At 54.1% G+C, this 22612-nt stretch overlaps 1 protein-coding gene across 7 annotated transcripts in view; it reads left to right on the forward strand.

Annotated features, from left to right (window-relative positions):
* The first annotated feature begins 1018 nt into the window (after nucleotides 1–1018).
* PALD1 (phosphatase domain containing paladin 1) overlaps nucleotides 1019–22612 on the forward strand; it is a 99471-nt gene continuing 77877 nt past the window's right edge. For 2 of the 7 annotated variants that reach the window (XM_039478399.2, XM_010339295.3), the window contains exon 1: nucleotides 19430–19691. The gene's annotated coding sequence lies outside the window, so the exon portion shown is untranslated. The other 5 variants (XM_039478398.2, XM_003928634.4, XM_074382352.1 and 2 more) reach the window with 4 other exon arrangements.

A 22612-nucleotide genomic window follows, 5' to 3' on the forward strand; every position in this document is an offset into this window, starting at 1 on the left:
TTCGAGATCGGCTGGGCTTGGTGGCTCACACGCCTGTAATCCCAGCACTTCGGGAGCCCAAAGTGGGTGGGTCGCCTGAAGTCGGGAGTTTAAGACCAGTCTGGCCAACATGGTGAAAACCCCGTGTCTACTAAAAAAACAAAACAAACAAACAAACAAAAAACACAAAAATTTGCCTGGCGCGGTGGCGGGCATCTGTAATCCCAGCTATTCAGGAGGTGGAGGTTGCAGTCAACCGAGATCGCGGCATTGCACTCCAGCCTGGGCAACAAGAGTGAAACTCCGTCTCAAAAAACAACAACAAAAACCGTTGCCTGTGTGTGGTGGTTCATGACTGTAAGCACTTTGGGAGGCCGAGTCACACAGATTTCTTGAGCCCAGGAGTTTGAGACCAGCCTGGCCAACATGGTGAAAAATACACAGATTAGCCGAGCGTGGTGACGCCTGTAATCCCAGCTACTCAGAAGGCTGAGGCACAAGAATCACTTGAACCCGGGAGGCAGAAGTTGCAGAGCCAAGATCTCGCCCTTGCACTCCAGCCTGGGCGACAGAGAGAGACTTCGTCTAAAAAAAAAAAAAAAAAAAAGTTGCTTAATTCTTTAGGCCTCCTCTAGGAAGCCAGCCAGGAGGATTTCTCCAGCCTAATCATCCTATCTCAGGGTCGTTCCACCGTGTCCCCTGTTATCCACCTCCTCTTAGACTGTGAGCTTCCCGGGAGCAGAAGCTCCCCTGGACCCTTTCACTCAGTGCCCGGTGTACGTAATAAGTGCTTAATTAATGAGGCTGGAAAGGGCACTTTCCTTGATTGCTGTCAGCAGGAGGAAGCCGACGCAGAGGAAAAGAGCACTGGACTTGGAGTCGGCGTGCCTGCCTGCCTGCCTGCCTCTGGCTTGGCGTTCCCATTTGCAGCGAAGGGGCATAATGGTCTGCCCAGCCCCGCCCGCCCCGCCGCCGCTGGCTCGGAGCCTGGCACAGCCCAGGCGCTCGGCTGGGGCCCCAGGCATGGCAGGACCGACCCAGCCCGGGGAGGTGAGCGCGCCCGGCCGGCCCGCGGGGCTAGAGGCGGAGGCCCAGGCGCCCGTCCCCGTGGGAAAGCGCGCGGAGGGCGACCCGGGCGAGTCAGCTGCAGAGCCGAGCGGGCTGCGGAGCGAGAGGACAGAGGCCGGAGGCGGCGGTGAGTATTCCCGCCGGGCAGGGGGAGTTGTCGCCGCCAAGCGGGAGCCGCCCCTCTCCCCTGTGCCTCACACTGCGGGTCCCGCCGCCGAGGCCCGGACACGAGCCTCGCAAGACAGAGACGCTCCGGCGCGAGCTCCCGTCCCGGCCCTGTGGTCGGGAGGGGTACGGGTTACCCAGGGCTCTGGCCTCAGCGAGATGTGTCCCCTCCCATCTGTCCCGTCCCCCCCGCTGGGCTTCTGTCCGATGGCCTCATTCTCTTGCTGCTGGTGGGAGGGGTGGGATGTGCCTGCTTGGTAAATTGTGCAGCGCCACCAAATGTGTGTGTGTGGGGGTACCCTCATTTGGTGCCAGGCTGGGCCTGGTGCGTGGGCAGGAGGGGTGGGATGGGCGCCGCACACCATCACCGCCTTACCGGGGTGCTGCACTGAGAAACCAAAGGCTCAGGGAGAGAGCGGCTCCCCCACTTTCATCCCCCCATACACTTACCCCCTGCTTCATCCTTCCCCCACCCCACCCCACTCCAAGCCCCAGGGAGCCCAGTTCCTAAGAGCCACTGCCGCCGTTTGTCCAGCACTCACTGGGACGCTGCCTTGTGATAAACGTTTTGCACAGTGACCTTAGTTAGCCCTCCCGCTGGCGCTACACTGCCAGCTGTCTTTCCAGACCAGGAACCCGAGCTCAGAGAGGTGAAATCACTGGTTCAAGGTCACTGCAGTCAGAGGTGGAGTTACCCTGGGGCTAACTGAAGCTTAACTTTCAGATCCTTGCAAGTCCCAGGACCTAATTTTGCATTTGTATTTTTGTGTTCATTTCCTTTAAAAGTCCCGTTCCTCAACAGTAGGAGGGTCAAGCCCCTTCAAAAGGAATCTCTCTGGCGGTGTCTGGTCTGTCTGCTGTCCTCTGTAGCACTGCCCGGGATGGGTGGAGATGGGGGATTCCTGCAGCTGGACAGTGCCAGCCTGGCAGGGAGGGAAGGACGTCCAGATTTGGTCAAGGGGCTCACAGGACGTCTGCATGATTCTTGGTGGACTCCAAACAGCCTGCTCTGTGTGGAGCCAGCTTAGGCAGAGCACCCCCTTGTAACGTTGGGCTCTTCTCTGGGGCTCAGCTGTCCTCATCTAAGTTAGGGGTGGTTATTATGGGGTAACTGCAGATACAGGGTAAAAGTGGAAGGAACAGAGGCTGGAAAGCTCGCAGCCCTGCCAGTCCTCTGTTTCCGCCTCCCATTCCCCCATAGCTATCCCACAGGTGCATGCCACTGTGCCCTGTGCCTTCATCTTCACAGCCAGCCCTCTCCCCTCCAGCTGCCGCATCTGCTCCTTCAGAGGAGCAAGCTGTCGGCGGTGCCCACACTCCCCGCTGTCAGCCACCCTTCACCCCGTTCCATTCTGTGTGCCTCCTGCCTCCACCCACCATGGCATCTGCCCTGGCTTGGGTTGTAGGAGAGACTGTGTTGGCAAATTGGCTCCAGCCCTGCCTGGCTGCACAGCAGCCTTTGACACGGTTGAAATGCTCCCCACCTCTTCACTTTTGTGTGGCTAAGCTTCCCTCCCACATCTGGGCCCCTGCTCTGGTCTCTGTCTCCTGAGCCTCTTCCCCTGCCCCAGGCCTCCCCTCCCCTCCGCCTGCCCTCCCAGGCTGTGCCTTGACTTCTCTCCTCCCCTCACCCTACCTGCCTCTCCTGGTGGGTCTCACCCATCCTGGGGCTTAAAACCCACCAATGCCCATGGTGCCCGGCCTTTGTCTACCCCAGACCACTGCTCAGAGCTGTGGACCCCTGCCCCCACCAGCCCACCCATGCGTCTCCTGTGGGCTCCCTCACAGTCATCTCCCGCACCTTCTCCAGCATTCCCTCTGCAGCCAACCTCATTCCTGATTCCTTCCTCCCCAACACCACAACATTCAATCCCATACCAGCCCTGTGGGTCCCGCTTCCAAAATGGCTCTCTAGGGCACGGTGGCTCACGCCTGTAATCCCAGCACTCTGGGAGGCCGAGGTGGGTGGATCACAAGGTCAAGAGATCGAGACCATCCTGATCAACATGGTGAAACCTCGTCTCTACTAAAAGTACAAAAAATTAGCTGGGCATGGTGGCACGTGCCTGTAATCCCAGCTACTCAGGAGGCTGAGGCAGGAGAATTGCCTGAACCCAGGAGGCGGAGGTTGCGGGGGAGCTGAGATTGTGCCATTGCACTCCAGCCTGGGTAACAAGAGCAAAACTCTGTCTCAAAAACAAAAACAAAAACAAAAACAAAAAAAACAAAATGGCTCTCTAGAATCCACCTGCTCCTCCCACCTCCTCTGTCACTACCTAGTCCCAGCCACCATTGTGTCTCTCCTGGACAACTGTGGGGGCCTCCCTTCCTCCACCCTGGCCCTCCAGAATCCACTCCTCTCAGGAGCTGCTGTGCTAGATGGGATGGCATCCCTCCCCTCACTGAAACCCTTTGGTGCCTCGCATTGCCTGCAGGATAAAATACGAGCTCCAGAACCCCGGCCTGCGGGCCTCAGCCCTCTGGGCTCATTGCTCTGCAGCTGCTGTAGTCTTCTTTCTGCTTTTGGAGTGTGATGTGAGCGTTCCTATTGCAGGGCCTTTGCCCTTGCTGTTCCCTCTGGCTGGAATGCCCTTTCTCCCACTCTTTGCCTGGCACACATCTAATTAGCCTTCAAGTCTTAGCTTAAGGATGACCTCCTGGGAGAGGCCTTCCCCTCAACCCCCTCTCAGACCTTCTAAGAGCACCCAAGTACTTAGTGTCAGCTGGACTTACGTCTTTATTTCTGGGGCTATGGGTTAATGTCTGCCACCCCCACCAGACGGCAAGCTGCACGGGGCTGTCTGGTTTACTGTCTGTGCTAGGCACACAGTGGGCACCCAGGAAACACGTGAAGGAGAGGTGTGGAGGCCCAGCTGCCAAGGGTGTCCTGCTGCAATCTGTCCAGCAGGTGGCCTCCCAGACCAGAGCTTCGTCTCTGGAGATGGGTACCCATGGCAGCCTTCGGATTCGGAAACAGCTCCTATGCCAACCCTGGGGCCCCCAGTTGAGATTCACATGGCAGATGCGGGAGCCAGGCCACCCTCTTTTGTCTTCAGTCCCAGAGAGTCCTTGGCTCTTGCTTTTTTGAGACTTACTTTTTGGCATTGTGATTTGCTTTTGAGGCAGCTCTCGCTCTGTCACCCAGGCTGGAGTGCAATGGCACAATCATGACTAATTACAGCCTCAACCTGCCTGGCTCAAGTGATCCTCTCACCTCGGCCTCGAGAGTAGCTGGGACTACAGGCATACACCATTATGCCCGGCATATTTTTGTATTTCTTGTAGAGATGGAGTTTTACCATGTTGCCCAGGCTGGTCTCAAACTCTTGACCTCAAGCGATCCACCCACCTCAGCCTCCCATAGTGCTGGGACTACAGGTGTGAGCCCTCGGCTTGGCATCACAATGATCTATCTGCATCTTCTGCAAGGGGGCTAGGGGCAACTCCAGCCAGAGACCTGATCTAACCTGTCTCTTTTTCCTTGCTTGAGCAGAGCTCAGAAAATGAATGACTAGTAGGGAAACTGAATGACTCAGTCAGTGGAGAGACTGATCCTGGAAGTTAATATTAATGCTTTGACGCCCAATGCCTGGGTTCTAATCCTGGCTCTGGGGCTTCCTAGTTGTGAGGCTTAGGGGAGTTGCTTAACCAATCTATGGCTACCCTGTAAAGCGGGAATACTACCTGCCTCATAGGGTTGCTGTGAGACTGGAATGAGGAAATACATGAAAAGTACTTTTCCTGGTGTCTGGCACGTAATCAAGGCTCAGTAAATGGGAGCTTTCATCACTGACAATTCTTTCCCCCCACTGGAAGCCCAGTCTCAGCTGTTGCACTGGGCACACTTGTGCATGCTTGTGCAGGCCCTGCACACACATATGCAGGAACAGCGCACAACTCTCCCAGCTGTGACGTGAGCTGGCCAAGGCGCCACCCTTACCAGAACTGGGGATCCTGGCAGATGCCTTGTACCCCACTGGAGCTGTGCCTCCTGTGCCCAGTGCCATTGGCTTGGCAAGACAGGTTGCTATGGCAGCAGGTGATTGGGCCTGCAGGCAGGGACAGTGGCTGGCCTTGGCTGAGCTCTCTGGCTTTTTAGAAGGGGGTGGCTTGCTGCCAAGGCATAGGCCTTCCTGTTACTTGGCTGCATCCATGGCCACACCCAGGAGCCCCCGTGGGCTCCCGGCCCTGGGAACCGGGAGACCAAGCCAGCCACTCACTTCTGGGCATTCCCCCGGGCCTGGGCACATTGCCACTTTGTCCATCACTCACACTTCACTAGAAAGATCTGGCATGGGTGCTTTTCCCTCTACCTCATGGTGAACTCCTAAGAGTTCAGATTGCACCCAGCACATTGTAGGTCTCTCTCGGGGTGAATCAAAAAACAAAAAGTGAGCAGGTAGAGCAGGTAGAATGATGTCTCGAGACTTGTCTCTCACCACCTAGAAGGGGAGAGGTGGCAAGAGGAGAGTAAAGTCTTGAGACATCATTCTACCTGCTCTAGAGATGAATATCTAATTAATAATGTTAATTTAGTACCTACCGTGTGCCAGACATTGCTCTAGGTGAAGCCAAGATTTGAACCCTGATGGATACATTCCTGCTCTCCTGGAGCGAATATCCTAGTGGAGGGAGACAGACAATAAACAAACAAGCAAACAAAACCAGGAACACATCAGATAAGGACTACAGGTGCTGTGCTCAGAGTGACAAGGTGAAGCATTAGGGAGGAGCTGAGTGACGGCTTCAGATGGGGGACAGAGAAGGCCTCTCCAAGGAGGCCACATTTAAGCAAAGACCTAACTGGAAGAAAGGAAAATCTGGAAGGGGAGCCTTCTAGGAAGACAGACCAGCAAGTGCAGAGGCCCTGGGGACAGACCACACTTGGCCAGTGTGGAGAGAAGTGAGGTTGAGCTTAGTAGGTGAAGGGGATGATGAAGATATATACATACAGTGAAATGTACTAATCCCGGTCACAAACTGATGAGTTTTCACACATGCATTTGTCCACATAACCCTATCCAGATCAAGCTACAACACCCAGAACGTTCCCTCAGGCCCCTCCCTGTCCGTTTCGACTCTCACCTATGGGCTGCTCTTCTGTCCTTGATGACTGTCATAGGCTACTTTCGCCTGTCCTGGGACCTCGTATACGTGATGAGATCTTATGCTGAATTCTTGTTTGTATCTGGTTTCTTTTACTCATCTTTAGGTCTGTGATGTTCATCCATGACGTTGCCTTGTATCAGTAGTTTACTCATTTCAGTTGCTGGGTTCCATGCTAAAACTGTATCTCCATTTTTTTTTTTTTTTTTTTTTTTTTGAGATGGAGTCTTTCTCTGTCACCCAGGCTGGAGTGCAGTGGCGCAGTCTCAGCTCACTGCAGCCTCTGCCTCTTGGGTTCAAGCAATTCTCCTATCTCAGCCTCCTGAGTAGTTGGGGTTACAGGCGCGAAACACCACGCTTGTCTAATTTTTTGTATTTTTAGTAGAGACAGTGTTTCGCCATGTTGGCCAGCCTGGTCTTGAATTCTTGACCTCAGGAGATCCACCTGTTTTGGCCTCCCAAGGTGCTGGAATTACAGGTGTGAGCCACTGCACCCAGCCCTGTACCTCCATTTGTTGATTCATTCCTTTTTTTTTTTTTTTTTTTTTTTTTTTTGAGATGGAGTTTCACTCTTGTTGCCTAGGCTGGAGTGTATTGGCACGGTCTTGGCTCACTGCAAGCTCCACCTCCGGGGTTCAAGTGATTCTCCTGCCTCAGCCTCCCAAGTAGCTGGGATTACAGGTGCCTGCCTGTAATTTTTGTATTTTTAGTAGAGACAGTTGACCAGGCTGAGGTCAGTAGAATGTATTTAATGCCACTGTAGCGTTTCATTAAAAATGGTTAAAATGCCAGCCTGGTCAACCTCTGGCTGGCATTTTAACCATTTTTAATGAAACGCTACAGTGGCATTAAATACATTCTAGTAGCTGTGCAACCATTACCACTGTCTGTCTTCAGAATGTTTACATCTTCTGAGGCTGAAACTCCTTAACTAGTAAGCAATCACCGAGGCTTTTAAAATAGTGGTTTTTGGAGAGGGCAGGCAGCCCTCCTTGAGAAGAGCGGGAGAAGTTGTAAGAGAAAGTGAGAGAATGTGGAACCATCTGGGGAGAAGGGGCAGGAATTTGCGGGGAGAAAGCAAGGGCCCTGCGGCGGGGAGGCTTAGCACACTCAGCACACTCTGCGATGCTGCGTGGGCACTTTCCTTCCTTCCACAGTCACCCCACTGCCACCATCCTGGTCTCACCCTCTTTCCCTGTTGGGAAATGATGGGAATTTTTTTTTTTTTTTTTTTTTTTTTGAGACGGAGTTTTGCTCTTGTTACCCAGGCTGGAGTGCAATGGTGCAATCTCGGCTCACTGCAACCTCCGTCTCCTGGGTTCAAGCAATTCTGCCTCAGCCTCCCGAGTAGCTGGGACTACAGGCGTGCGCCACCATGCCCAGCTAATTTTTGTATTTTTAGTAGAGACAGGGTTTCACCATGTTGACCAGGATGGTCTCGATCTCTTAACCTCGTGATCCACCCGTCTCGGCCTCCCAAAGTGCTGGGATTACAGGCCTGAGCCACTGCACCCAGCCTAATGATGGGAATTTTAAAATTTATTTATTTATTTTGAGACAGAGTCTCTCTCTGTCGCCCAGGCTGGAATGCAGTGGTGTGACCTTGGCTCACTGCAATCTGCGCCTCCCGGGTTCAAGCGATTCTCCTGCCTCAGCCTCCCAAGTAGCTGGGACTACAGGTGCGTGCCACCATGCCTGGCTAACTTTTGTAGTTTTGACTTTTTTTTTTTTTTTTTTTTGGAGACGGAGTTTCGCTCTTGTTACCCAGGCTGGAGTGCAATGGCGCGGTCTCGGCTCACCGCAACCTCCGCCTCCTGGGTTCAAGCAATCCTCCTGCCTCAGCCTCCTGAGAAGCTGGGATTACAGGCACGCACCACCATGCCCAGCTAGTTTTTTGTATTTTTAGTAGAGACGGGGTTTCACCATGTTGACCAGGATGGTCTCGATCTCTTGACCTCGTGATCCACCTGCCTCGGCCTCCCAAAGTGCTGGGATTACAGGCTTGAGCCACCGCGCCCGACCAACTTTTGTAGTTTTAGTAGAGATGGGGTTTCCCTGTGTTAGCCAGGATGGTCTCTATCTGCTGACCTTGTGATCCGCCCGCCTTGGCCTCCCAAAGTTCTGGGATTACAGGCATGAGCCACTGCGCCCAGCAGGGTGAGCATGTTAACCATTTCACTGCCTCCTGCTGGCAGTAGCTGATTCCTGCACCCTCTTCAGAGGCTTGAAGTGGGAGACCACTCCTGACAGATGGCGGGGGGGGGGGGGGGTCCGTGGGGTGCAAAAGGGACTTGTCCACAGGTCTCTAAGTGTCAAATGTCAGCTAGGCGTGAAGTCAGAGCCAGGAGACCAGCTTCTGGGGGGTATGGAAGGTGCTGAGTGTTGAGAGAAAGCAGGGTTTCATTCTCTTCTTGACCCCCTTGGGAAAGAGGCCCCCTGGGGAGCTGGAGGTAGAATCACAGTTAAGGCCCCTTCTTTTCCTGGAGGTTCCCACCAGCCTTTGAAAGTCCTGGGATGTTTAGCTAGAGAAGCCTGGGGGTGGGGGTATGAGATGGGGTTTCTCAAATATTTGAGAGCCAGCTCCGTGGGAGGAATCACCTGTGCTGTGGTGGTCCCAGTGTTGGAGATTGGGGGTGGGAGGTGAGGGAAAGTGAAAGACTGGCTGCAGAGTGAGGGGAGCGACTGCGAAGTGGATGTTGGATTGATGTGAAGAGAAGGGTGAAGGATGTCCCAACACCCAGCACTGTTCGCAGGGAAGCAGATGGCCTCTGAGGGAGTGAGACCCCCGTCACTGGGAGGATTCAAGTCAGGCAGCATTTTAATAGCTGAACACAAAAGCTCTGGAATCAGAGAGGGCTGGGGGACATTGGGCAAGTTCCTCAATGGCTGTGCGCCTCATTTGCTTCGTTTGTAAAATGAGGATAGCAATGGAATGGGCTGGCTCTAGGGGTTTTGTGAGGAGTGAGATCATGATTCTGACACAGTAGCCAGCACTTAGAACACACCCGGGATAGGACAGGAGTGCATGGGGAGGGGGGTGTTCTTGGATGAGGCAGGGAGTTGGATTAACTCCTCACCATGAGCCCCCTAGCCCTGAGTTTCACAGAAGTGTGGAGGCCCCCTGCTGCCTTTGTTCCACAAGGAGCCCCTGGCCAGGACTTCTAGTGGACAGAGCACAGCAGCCTAATCCCAGCCCAAGAAGCAGGACTCCTTGTTTTTGATTTTGAGATGGAGTCTTGCTCTGGCTGGAGTGCAGTGGTGTGATCTTGGCTCACTGCAACCTCCGCCTCCTGGGTTCAAGCAACTCTTCTGAGGCAGGACTCTTTTTTTTTTTTTTTTTTTTTTTGAGATGGAGTTTTGCTCTTGTTACCCAGGCTGGAGTGCAATGGCACAATCTCGGCTCACCGCAACCTCCGCCTCCTGGGTTCAGGCAATTCTCCTGCCTCAGCCTCCTGAGTAGCTGGGATTATAGGCACGCGCCACCATGCCCAGCTAATTTTTTGTATTTTTAGTAGAGACGGCGTTTCACCATGTTGACCAGGATGGTCTCAATCTCTTGACCTCGTGATCCACCCGCCTCAGCCTCCCAAAGTGCTGGGATTACAGGCTTGAGCCACCGCGCCCGGTGAGGCAGGACTCTTATTGCGGCTCCATAGCAGATGAAGAGACTGAGACTCGGGGAACACAGCTGGTAAAGGCCAAAGCTGGGATTTAAATCTGGCGGCCTGGTTTTAAAGCTTGCCTTTATCTACCCACAGTGGAGGGGGCAGGGTACCATCTCTGAATCCATTGCCTCTATTCTTGGAAGGCACCTTGGATTTAGGGGCTGCATGTGCTCCTTCTGAGCCTTGGCCAGCACACCATTAAAAGGAGCTGGCATTGCTGGGGCCCCTGCCAGCTGGAGTTGGGAACATCTCACCCCATGCTGGCAGGCGGCTGAGAGTCAGATTGGCCTATCAGCCAGAGGAATGCCTTAGAGTCCCTTGGAACATGGATTCCCAAATGTGAAACACTACTGCAGCCTTAAACCCTCCTGGGGGCTTTCCCAGGCTCAGCCCTGGAGATTCTGGCTGAGGAGGGCTGGGCGGGGCGTGGGAGTCTGTTGTATAACCCCTCTGCCAGTGATTCAAATGCATATACAGGCATACTGGGGAACAAGTGTTTACTTCTAACTGCTGGACCATGAATGCCTGTCTCAGATTGTCTGGGGGTGCCTGGAGGGGCCTTCAAGCCAGCGGAGCTTCAGTGGCCACTATTGAAGTGACTGTGCATTGCATGCATTACGCTTCTGAGTTTGCTGTGGAGGTGAAGTTGGGCTGGGTTCCCCTGGGCCACCCTTGCCGGCTGCTGGGTGCCTGCAAGATTCGAAGGGTGGGTGTGCTGGCTGGTGTCTGTAACTTTTTTTTTTTTTTTGAGACGGAGTTTCGCTCGTTACCCAGGCTGGAGTGCAATGGCGCTATCTTGGCTCACCGCAACCTCCGTCTCCTGGGTTCAAGCAATTCTCCTGCCTCAGCCTCCCGAGTAGCTGGGACTACAGGCGTGTGCCACCATGCCCAGCTAATTTTTGTATTTTTAGCAGAGACGGGGTTTCACCATGTTGACCAGGATGGTCTCCATCTCTTGACCTCGTGATCCACCCATCTCGGCCTCCCAAAGTGCTGGGATTATAGGCATGAGCCACCGTGCCCAGCCCTATTTATTTATTTTTAAAAATTTTTTTATTTTCTTTATTTTTTAAATTTTCTTCTTTTTCTTTTTTTTTTTTCTTCTTTATTTTTTTATTTTATTTTATTTTTTGAGACAGGATCTAACTCTGTCACCCTGGCTGGAGTGCAGTGGCATGATCTCAGCTCACTGCAACTTCCACCTCCTGGTTTCAAGTGATTCTCCTGCTTCAGCCTCCCAAGTAGGTGGGACTACAGGTATGCATCACCACACCCAGGGAATTTTTGTATTTTTGGTAGAGACAAGGTTTCTCCATGTTAGACAGGCTGGTCTCGAACTCCTGACCTCAGGTGATCCACTGGTCTTAGCCTCCCTAAAAGTGCTGGGATTACAGGCACGAGCCACTGCGCACAACCCCAATAGTATTACACATTTAGTACTCTTATCCCTGGATACTATGTTTCTTTCTTTTTTTTTTTTTTTGAGACGGAATTTCGCTCTTGTTACCCAGGCTGGAGTGCAATGGCGCGATCTCGGCTCACCACAACCTCCGCCTCCTGGGTTCAGGCAATTCTCCTGCCTCAGCCTCCTGAGTAGCTGGGATTACAGGCACGCGCCACCCTGCCCAGCTAATTTTTTATGTATTTTTAGTAGAGACGGGGTGTCACCATGTTTACCAGGATGGTCTCGATCTCTTGACCTCGTGATCCACCCTCCTCAGCCTCCCAAAGTGCTGGGATTATAGGCTTGAGCCACCACGTCCGGCCTGGATACTGTGTTTCTAAGCTCTCTGCATGTTTCCCTGTGTGCACCTGGGTAGGTGTAACTGTCGGACAGGATTCTGTGGTTGGAATCCATGTGACTTATTCATCACCCTGGAGACAGATACTGAGGCTGCCTCCAATATCCCACTGTCAAGGTTAACACCACCGTGGCCATCCTTGTCCATGTCCCCTCTGGACCTTGCCCTTTCCTCTAGCAAGCATTTTTCCTCAGCCCACATCCATCTGCCTTGGGTTTTAAAATAGCTGCATGGTGTTCTTAGTTTTGGATGTTCCATAGTTTAGCCAATCACCTGTTGACAGACCTTTCGATTTTCTCTTTCCTCATCTCACTCAAACTATGAATAGCCTTGTTTAATCATCAGTTTGCACACATGCAAGCACATTTCTAGGTGAAAGTCCTCGGGATGGAATTGCTGAGGCAGAGGGTCTGTGCTTTTATCATTTGCATGGATACTGCCAGAAAAGTATGAGAATGGCTCTTTCCCACCCATCAGCAAAGCTGCCTTCTAGCACTAAAGTTCTTTGAGGCTCAGAAGGTGTGGGGATCTGGCTGGGATAACACAGCCAGTGAGGGTTGGCACTGAGCCTGGCCTGCAGGAAACTGAACCCTGGCCAGTGACCTCTCCAAGGCACAGCTTTGGCTTCTTCGTGTCCAAAGCTTCACAGAATCTGGGACCTTCCTAGTAAGTGTGGGGGCCTCAGCCTTTGGAATGTGCGTGGTAAGCAACCCTTCCAAGTCCCCACTGGCCCAGAGAGGTGTCAGCCCAGGAGCTTGTCACATGAAAGCCCCTGGGAGGCTGTCAGGCCCAGCCTCCATAGATCCCTGACCCTTCCCCGCCTCCACCTCCCCTGCAGCATCTTCATAAATGGCTCTGTTGGAGTGAGGCATCCTCGGGAACCTGGAGTGGTGTTGCCTGGAGACAACTGGGCAACAGAACTGAGTTATTTATTTCTGTTTTTGAGACAGAGTCTTGCTCTGTCACCTAGGCTGGAGTGCAATGGTGCAATCTTGGCTTGCTGCAACCTCCACCTCCCGGGTTCAAGCAATTCTTCTGCCTCAGGCTCCCGAGGAGCTGGGATTACAGGCACCTGTCACCATACCTGGCTAATTTTTGTATTTTTAGTAGAGATGCGGTTTCACCTCATTGGCCTGGCTGCCACTTAGTTGTGTGACCTCAGGCAAGTCACGTAATTCTCTGAGCCTCAGTTTCCAGATCTGTAAAATGAAGATCGTCACGCCTGTCTTGACAGGGTTTTGAGATCAACTCCTGACCTCAGGTGATCCACCCGCCTTGGCCTCTAAAAGTGCTAGGATTACAGGCGTGAGGTGCTGTGGCCGGGCAGATCTGAGTTATTTAAAGAAGGGAGAGGATGGGAGGAGAGGGGTGACAGCCTGTTTATTCAAAGATGGATGGTCCTGCTGCTGCAGGGTTTGGCAGCCGCCTCCCACCCCTCATCTTTCCCAGTGTCCAGAGCCTGGGACTCTGGAGCAAGACTCACTAAAAGGCCACTTGGAGCACCTTTCTGATGGCAGTGAGGGTAGGGGATTCTCTGCATGTCCTAGAGGGCTGTGTACAAATGCTGGCTCAGGGAGCAAGGAGGTGTGGGCATAAGGGACCATGCCTCAAAGAGGAATCTTCTGATGTTTGTAACCACAACTTCTATTATGAACATCTCTCAGACAGCTACTCACTAAGGATTTTAAATTTATTAGTTCATTTGATCTCAGAACCCTGTCAAGAGAGGTATGACTATCCCCATTTTATAGATGTGGAAACGGAGGCTCAGAGACATTAAGTGACTTGCCTGAGGTCACACAGCTAAGTGGCAGAAACCAAATAAAAACTCAGGTCTGTCTGATGCAGAAGTCAGAACAAACCTCTGTACATTGCTAGAGATGGCAGGGCCCTGGAATGCACCCATGTTCTCCCCACTCGGAGTTGACCTGGAAGGTCCTGCATCCTGCCCCACTGGGTGTCGCCATCTATGCTTCCCCAGCACCTAGCCCCACCCTAACCCTGCAGGAAACAGGACTCTGCAATGATCAGTGACTTGTCTACCTCTCCACAGGTCTGTGAGCACTTCAAGGGCAGGGCAGGGTCTTATTCATCTCTGTGTCCTGAGCCCAGGGTCAAGCACATAGCAGGTACTTAAAGAGCATTTCCGTATGGAGCTTGGATGCCTGAGCAGCTCTCCCACGGACAGGGGCCCGTGGTCTATCCGTGGGCCCTCGCTGTTTCCCAACAGCCCTGCAGGGACCAGAAGAAATGATCCTTCTTTTGCTGTTGTCTGCTTGTTTACTGTGTCCTTCCAGCCCATGAAAATGTCAGTTCCATGAAGGCAGGAACTTGTCTGCCTCATTCACTTCCCTGGGGACAGAACAAGTCTTAGAATATAGAAGGGGCTCCGTAAATGTTTGTTGACGGGCTGAATGACTAAATAATTAAAAAAAATTTTTTTTTTTTAAAATTGAGACAGAGTCTTGCTCTGTCACACACGCTGGAGTGCAGTGGTGTGATCTTGGCTCACTGCAACCTCCACCTCCTGGTTTCAAGCAGATTCTTGTGCCTCAGCCTCCCAAGTAGCTGGGATTACAGGCCTCCACCACTACAGCTGGCTAATTTTTTTGTATGTTTAGTAGAGACGGAATTTCGCCACATTGGCCAGGCTGGTCTTGAACCCCTGACCTCAGGTGATCCACCTGCCTCGGCCTCCCAAAGTGCTGGGATTACAGGCGTGAGCCACTGTGCCCAGCCTGACTGACTAAATAAATGAATGAAGTATTTGTGGAATGAATGAACCAGGATTCCTTCCTCCTTTTCTCTCCTGATCAGATGGAGCATCTCCCTGTAGAACTTGAAGAACGCTGCCGGGCGCGGTGGCTCAAGCCTGTAATCCCAGCACTTTGGGAGGCCGAGGCGGGTGGATCACGAGCTTGAGAGATCGAGACCATCCTGGTCCACATGGTGAAATGCTGTCTCTACTGAAAATACAAAAAATTAGCTGGGCATGGTGGCGTGTGCCCGTAATCCCAGCTACTCAGGAGGCTGAGGCAGGAGAACTGCCTGAACCCAGGAGGCGGAGGTTGCGGTGAGCCGAGATCACGCCATTGCACTCCAGCCTGGGTAACAAGAGCGAAACTCCGTCTCAAAAAAAAAAAAAAAAAAAAAAAAGAACTTGAAGAACGTTCTAGAGCTAGAATCACCCTCCTGCCACATGTCCTGGGTGCCCTTCAGTCAGGCCCTTAAGTGGTCCTGTGGGGACAGAGGGGAGCAAGATCTGGTCCCTGCTCTTACAGGAACCTCACTGTCTGTGCAGCATGTTCAAACTGCAGGTCACGGCCAAAATAAGTGTAGTAGTGCCCTGCACTCAGCAATAACAAAAAGAAATAGGATAAGAGAAATTAGAAAATACCAGAATGCCATGGCCAGGCACAGTGGCTCACACTTGTAATCCCAGCACTTTGGGAGGCTGAGGCAAGTGGATCACCTGAGGTCAGGAATTCAAGACCAGCCTGGCCAACATGGTGAATCCCCATCTCTACTAAAAATACAAAAATTAGCTGGGCATGGTGGCAAGGGCCTGTAATTACAGGTACTTGAGAGGCTGAGGCAGAAGAGTTGCTTGAACCTAGGTGGCGGAGTTTGCAGTGAGCCGAGGTTGCACCACCGCCACTGCACTCCAGCAGGAAGGAGGGAGGGGACGGAGGGAAGGATCCAAGGCAGTAACGCTAAGCATTTTTTTGTGAATAACACACATTTGCATATCTCTATAGCCGGTCCTCGTGTAAAATGTATTTCTTACTTTCGATCTTGATAAAAAAATATTTGAGGCCAGGCGCGGTGGCTCAAGCCTGTAATCCCAGCACTTTGGGAGGCCGAGGCGGGTGGATCACAAGGTTGAGAGATCGAGACCAACCTGGTCCACATGGTGAAACCCCGTCTCTACTAAAAATACAAAAAACTAGCTGGGCATGGTGGTGCGTGCCTGTAATCCCAGCTACTCAGGAGGCTGAGGCAGGAGAACTGCCTGAACCCAGGAGGCGGAGGTTGCGGTGAGCCGAGATCGCGCCATTGCACTCCAGCCTGGGTAACAAGAGCGAAACTCCGTCTCAAAAAAAAAAAAAAAAAAAAAAAAAAAAAATTTGAACCTTGTGTGTGAATTTGGGAGTCAGGGGATGCGATCCTTAGGCTTAGACCTAAAGAAGGATATAGCTAATAAAATGCATAATCCTGCCCATAATGTGATGTTGATAACTGAACATGTATCCTGTGCCAGGTAGGGGTGCTCAGGCCCCAGGGCCTGGCAGGGAATGGAGGGGAAGGAGTCCAGAGTGGACAGAGATCCCATGGGCAGATGGGGAGGAGTCCAAGGTAAACTGCCTGGAGGAGGAGCCTGAACTCAGCCTCCAAACACCCCTCTACCCTGGCAGGTTCAGGGCTAGGTCATAGTGTGAGCTTGGGTAGCAACTATAATGACAGGAACAGCTGCCATCAGTAAATACTGGCTAAATGCCAACCACTTTTTATCCTCCAGACTTTCCCAGGAAGAAAGAACTGCTCTTCGCATCATTTAACGAAAGAAGAGACTTGGAGCGATGTGGTAACTTGGAGCATAGGGGTCACACGGTGGTAAAGTTGCTGTGGCTAGATCCAAGCCCAGGTCTGCCCTGCTTAAAGCCATTGTCTTAAGATTGCACACAGATGGGGGCTGAAAAAATGGGAGTGCTGGATGCTGGGGATTGGATAGTGGGCTTGGGAGGGCGGATGGCCAGGGCAGACAGGGGATCCATCTGTGCTGGGACTCAAGCATCAGGGATGAGTTTGCCTTAGGCTCAGAGACTACCGGGCTCAGGGCAAAACCTCAGGCCCCAAGACTCCCACCCTGGAGGGTGCACATGGCCCCTGTTCTTGGCAGTAATGTGATCACAAGGACCAAAGCCAGGCCAGCCCCTTTCCTGATGTTGTCCACTCCTCAGGCCCAGTGTCCCCCAGCTGTGGCAGATGTCGGGGAGTGGGGAGTGGAGAAGAGCGGCAGGGCCTGTTTCCCATCTTTGATCAAGATTCATCTTTGCTGGTTTGAACCCAGCTCCTCTGCTTTCCAGCAAGTCATTTGTGCCTGTCAGGAAATAATTTTTGGCTTGAGTGTTCCCTCCAGGGAATCTGAGGTTCCCACAGCTCATGCTTCTGCCCAGGGACTGAACTTGGGAGCTCTCTTCCAAGAGCACCTGCACTTGCTTGGGCTGATGGGGCAGTGGACGGCCACAGGCGAGTCTCTCGGGATGTAACAGGTTACTCATATTCTTCGCAGCAGGGGCTCATCTGGTTTTGGACTGTGCCAGGTGCTTTGCATGTGTGCTACACATACCTACACATACATACATGCTCACTCATAAAGCCACATTCACTCCCGATAGACACTTGCACAAACATGGATCCCTGGAAATACGAGTTCACACACGAGCAACATAAGCATGATAACGTGGTGTCTTGGGGGCTTGCGAGTGTGGGATGTGGGTGCTGGCAGTGCTGGTGGAGTACTGGGTGAGTGGGGGACAGTCCTGACCTCTCTCCTTCCTGAGATCCTGTTTTGGGACCCATAAATCTTTTCGCAGGGGACTTTGGGCTTTTGCTCTGAGCTTCCAGATTTCTCAGGAATCTTCTGCTGCAGTTTGAGAGGCACAAATTGGCTCAGCTGAGAGAGCTGGCTTGACTGTTTCTTTCTGCCTGGGGCTGGCGAGAGAGCAGAGTGCCTTCTCTTGGGTGTACCAGAAGGCTCTGTGGCCTCTCTCCATCAGCATTCAGCCCCTGTTCCCCTCCCAGGCCCAGGGTGGGGCAGATCCGACTGTGAATCTTTCTTGTGGTTGTGGGGACTCCTAGCCCCATGGCCAGCAGACAGCCAGGACTGCAGGACTCGCTATTCTGAGTAGGGACTTGGCAGGCCCTCTGGGGGGCTGGTGGTAGGCTGGTAAGGCTGGGCACTGTGGTTTGGATGCAGTCTGTGGCCTGACCCTGAGGTACCTCCAGGCCATCAGCCCCCTACCTACCAGCTGATGCTGACTATTAGAGCCAGAAGGGTTGTAACTGCAGGCTCTCCTGAGGACATCTTTGCCCTGGGCTTTTCTGCTTAGTTCAACAAGAACACCTACTGTGTGCGTGCCAAGGACTGTGCTGTGGACCAAAAGACAGGTCAGACACAGGTAGAACATAGCTTATGTCCTCTGGGAGCTAGAGAGGCATGCAGCCATGGATCCCAGCATCTGCTGGGCAGGGAGAGTGAGGGGAAGCAAAATGTGTGTATTTGTATGTGTGTATGTGCATATGGCCATGTACTATGTTTATGTATGTATATATGTATGCATGCATGCCTCTGTATGCATGTATTTGGATATATGTGTGCATTATGTGTATATATTTGCATGCATATGCATGCACATGTATGTATATGTATATATGTGCATCTGCTCACACACATGCATGCCCCTTAGTCCTGGCCTAGAGTAGGGCATTATCCTGGAATGCATCCTCAGGATGGCAGGCTTCAGTTGGGGAGTCTGAGACAGTGGGCGGGATGGGATGCGGGGCTGTGGCGAGGACTAAGGAAGGAAACTGTGGCCCAGGATGGAGTCCTACAGTGTGCCACACACAATGTCTGGACATTACTTGCCCAGCTCATGGCTCCTCAAACACCTCTTTGAAGGAGGATGAGGCCACCTTGTGGATGCCGAAGTTGGGAATCTGAGAACTTATCTCACGTTTCCCAGACCACACAGCCAGTAAATTGTGAGCCACCTTGAGCCTAGCTCTGCTGGACTCTGAAGGTCAGGTCTGTTTCTCAAGGCCAGTATGGGACTTTCTCTGCTGCTGTCCCTTTCACACACCTTGGGTGGCGCAGGAGCAGGTATGGAGCTGAGGACAAGTCTTTCCTGGGTCTGTTTCCTCATTCTTTAAAATAGAGATCAGAAAAGTACTAACCTTACAACATCATGAAGCACTGGAGAGCTAGGTGCTAGGGATGTGGTGAGACCACAATGAATCATTTCTCTTGTCTTCAGTTATTCTTAGGGGTCATGGGGCATGTGTATCCCTCTCCCAGCCCAGCGCTCTCCCGTCTGACTTTGGACAGAGGTGCCTGCACTGCTTTCATCGTGGGGCAACCCTAGCTCCCCCAAATCCCGCTCCAGTACTGAATGGGGGTGAGGCAGGTGGTAACAAGTGAGAAAGAAGGATTTCCCGAGTGTGGAGCGGAAAGAGTGAGGAAGTGACTCACCAAATACAACAAAGCCCACCTCTCCACGAGGAAGCCCTGGCGAGGAGTGAACACAAGTGGGTGCGTTCACCCACGTGCTCGCGGGGACGTCTGAAGCCGTCGGGGTGGGCCGGGCTGGCTGCCGCACAGTGCTAGTCTGCACGGGTGGGATAAGGGGAGGTGGGGGGCAGGCCTATGGTGCCGGTCACTGCCTGGAGCCAAGTGATGGGGTGGGGGCGGAGGGACCTGCCGTTCCCCTTTGGCCTCTGGGGGCCGAGGGACGCGTTTCCTTAGGACCCTGGGGCGTGGGAGAAGCCCCTGCTTGGACGGGCAGTCTGCTGTTAGGCCAGCCCTTCGACACGTGGGAGGCAAAAGTCCAGCGAGCGCGGTCGCCCAGCCCCGGCGCACAGCACAGCGACGCCGCCGGAGCGGAGCCCGGATGCTGGGCTCGGTCCCGCCGAGGCTCGGCCTGGCTGCAAAGCAGAGAGGGGCGAGGGAAGCCAGGAGCCGGCGTCCGGGAGAGGGTGTGGCGCCGAGAGCGCTGCTGCCTCTTGAAGCCAGGAGGCTGGAAGTCGGGTTTGGGTGTCTTCCAGAAGCAGCCGCGAAAGCTATGAGGGAAGAGGAACTGGCTTCCCGGGCAGTCTCCCCCGCCCCAAACTTTTCGTTCTCGCTGAGGTGAGGGTGGGCGGGAGGAAGGAGGAAGAGTGGCCGGGGAAGGTGGAGCCAGCGTTCCGCCTGCCCGGGGCCGCGGCTGGGGTGAGTGTGTCTTTAAATCCGAGCCCCCCGCCCCCCGCGGTGGGGCTGGGGCTCGCGGGCCGGGCGGGGGCGGGCGCGGTGATTGGCGGCCGGGCCCAGTCCGCCCCTCGGCGCGGGGGACGCGGGGCGCAGGGGAGCAGCGCGGGGCGCAGGGGAGCAGCGCGGCGCGCACTGGCGGGGTCGCGCAGCTCCCGTCGCCGGCTAGCGCGGGCTCCCTCTTGAGTGGCCTCGAGTGGCCTGGCCTGCCCACCTCTGGAGCCGCCTCAGCCCCCGCATGGGCTGGGGAAGTTGGGAGGAGCGAGCCGGAGCCCGCGCCGGGCGTGCCCCGCCGCTGCCTGACTCGGCGCCCGCAGTCCGGGCGCAGCGTGCCGGCATCAGGAGCACGAATGCCCCGCGGAGCCGCGGGCTGGCAGGTACCGACGTGACCCAGCCGGGGGCTGGCGAGGGGAGGGCAAATCCGGAATCCTATGGGCACCCCCCCCAGCCCGAGACTGCTCTAGACACCAACTCCCCGTCCCCTGGGGAGGTGAGGTCCTGGGCCTTCACCCCAAACCCGCTCAGGATTGGCCCCTGGGAGGCAAAAGGGACTCACAGGGAGCAGTTGCTGGGTGGTTCTGTGTTGGACCCTGGGCTGCCCTCTCTCCCGAGTTTACTGGGTCTGGTGTAGGCACGGGCTGGCGACAACTCCGCTTTTCATTGCCAGGCCTGGGAGCACGGCCAGGATCTAGGCTTCCCCGCGAAGTTAGGGGGAGACTGGGGAGAGGGAAGCCGTTTCATGACCCAGAGATGGGGTCCCGGGACTCACCTCTAGGGGACTTGAGGCCCGCAGACCCGGGATGAGTTCAGAGGTCTCAGCGGGCATAGGCATTGATTCTTGGCCCAGTCTGGCCCGCTTCCTCTGCAGGCCTGGGTCTCCGAGGAGAGCACATTTTTCAGTTTAAAAAGGTTTTCTGAGGGGGCAGTAATCTGTCAGAAGGAGAGTGGTCTATGGGAGACCCGCAGCACCGGGCTCCTGAAGGTGGCCAGGATGGCTAGAGCCCTTTCCTGACTCTCTGAGTTGTCAGATGGGAGTAAAGCTTCATGGTCCCAGGAATCTTCTGGGCATCTCTACTCTCCCAGCCAGAGGCCCAGGCACCAATTCCTTGGCTTCTGGGCAGAGCAACCTGAACCCAGTGGCTGAGCACCACTTAAATGCCAGTCACTGGGCAGTCACTGGCCCTGGAGTATGTGGGTAGGGGAGGATTTGGAGGATTCTGCTCTCAGGAGGCTCAGCCCCTGCAGGGAACATGGGACAATAACAAAAGTTCCCTGATGCAGGGTTTTGATACCAGTCCTGGTAATAGTGGAAAGCAGAGAGGCTACACACCATTGTTGCATGAGTAATCTAGGCTGCGGGACCACCAGGGCAGCAGAGATCCAGTCTCCATGCAAGCAAGTAAATGTGCTGAAATGTTCCAGCTCCATGCCCACTCCTCGTTATTACCCTGCTCCAAGGGCAGGGAGCAGCAGGGGAGCTTAGGAGGTTCTCCTGCATTCGTCCCCACTCCCAGCTTGCTTTGTTTCCTGCTGATGGATTTCGAAGCAACCCATTTGGTTTCTTGGCTTGGGCTGAGCACGGGACTCTCCTAGCTGGCCCGTGGCTCCTGGGGTTTGGGGTCTAGAGCCAGCCTTGTAGGAGGTTCAGAGGCAAGTGGGAGGAAGTCCTCACTTCCTTTCTGAAGAGCCTCCATCGCTGGGGTTTGGGGGTAGGTTGGGAGGCTGGCAGGCACTGGTCCAGTTTCCTGTGAATGCAGACAGACCCCTGGTGGTGCATGCAGCCTCCTCCCTTCCCTGGCTAGTGTTGGGGGTGGGCACAGTAGGGCCCAGGTGGCTTGAGGTGGGTGGTTCCTGGCACGGTTCTGACCTCACCTCTGAGGCTCTGCTATATCTGGGTCTCTGCCCCCTCCCTCATTGTCCCTGACAGGTTTCTGTTTTTCTGGAACACTTTGCGGAGGTGGCAGTGTGCTCATGCCCATGGCCTTGGGTGCGGTTCTGGGAGTGGGAGTTGCTTAGCTCACCCTGAAGCCCTTGGCTGGCACTGTGAGAACCTGTGTGAACACAGTTGCCTGCCTCCAAACAGGTGTGCATGGACCTGGGTTACCCAGGCACCTGTGGGGGATGCCCATGTGGGCAGAGACATGTGTGCACGTGTGTGGTCAGGTTTACAGCTGCATGCGCAGAGACAGAGGAACTGAATTCATATGTGCATGAAGACAGACACGGGAGGATGGTGGGGGTGAGCAAACAACCTAGGGACACAGACATGCATGAGGAGAGACACACATGAACTCATCAGCGTGGGCCACATATCGGCTGCAGACACGTACATAGATCTACATCATCACAGGGGTTTGAATCTACCCACATGGGAGGCAGACATGTCAGTGGACAGACATATAGGTGGACCCACCAGAGCACAGGGGGATGTGAACCAACATTCCCAGACACAGACGCAGAGCCACAGGGAAGCAGCTGAAGTACCTGGGCAGAATGGAGTTGGCCGTGAGCTCCCAGGGGCACAGACACATGTGTTTGCCAGAGCCAGCTGATAGCAGAGGCCAGTAACCAGACACAGGGGGTTCTGAGAGGCAGGCTGAGGCACGCACTGCCTGGTTATCACTGTTTCTTTGGGTGGCACAGTGCCCGGAAGTTGTCCTGTTTGGGGTGGTGATGATGCAGGTGCTCTGTGCTAGGGCTTATTTCTAGACTCAAACCCCGCTTTGGGGTTTGAGGACCACAAAAAGCTCAGTCTCCTGTGTTTTACTCAGAGTCGTTTGGCCTCTCTGCCTCTGCACTGCAGA

The sequence above is a fragment of the Saimiri boliviensis genome, chromosome 12 (assembly GCF_048565385.1).
Source record: "Saimiri boliviensis isolate mSaiBol1 chromosome 12, mSaiBol1.pri, whole genome shotgun sequence".
In the NCBI taxonomy this organism is placed as follows: Eukaryota; Metazoa; Chordata; class Mammalia; order Primates; family Cebidae; genus Saimiri; species Saimiri boliviensis.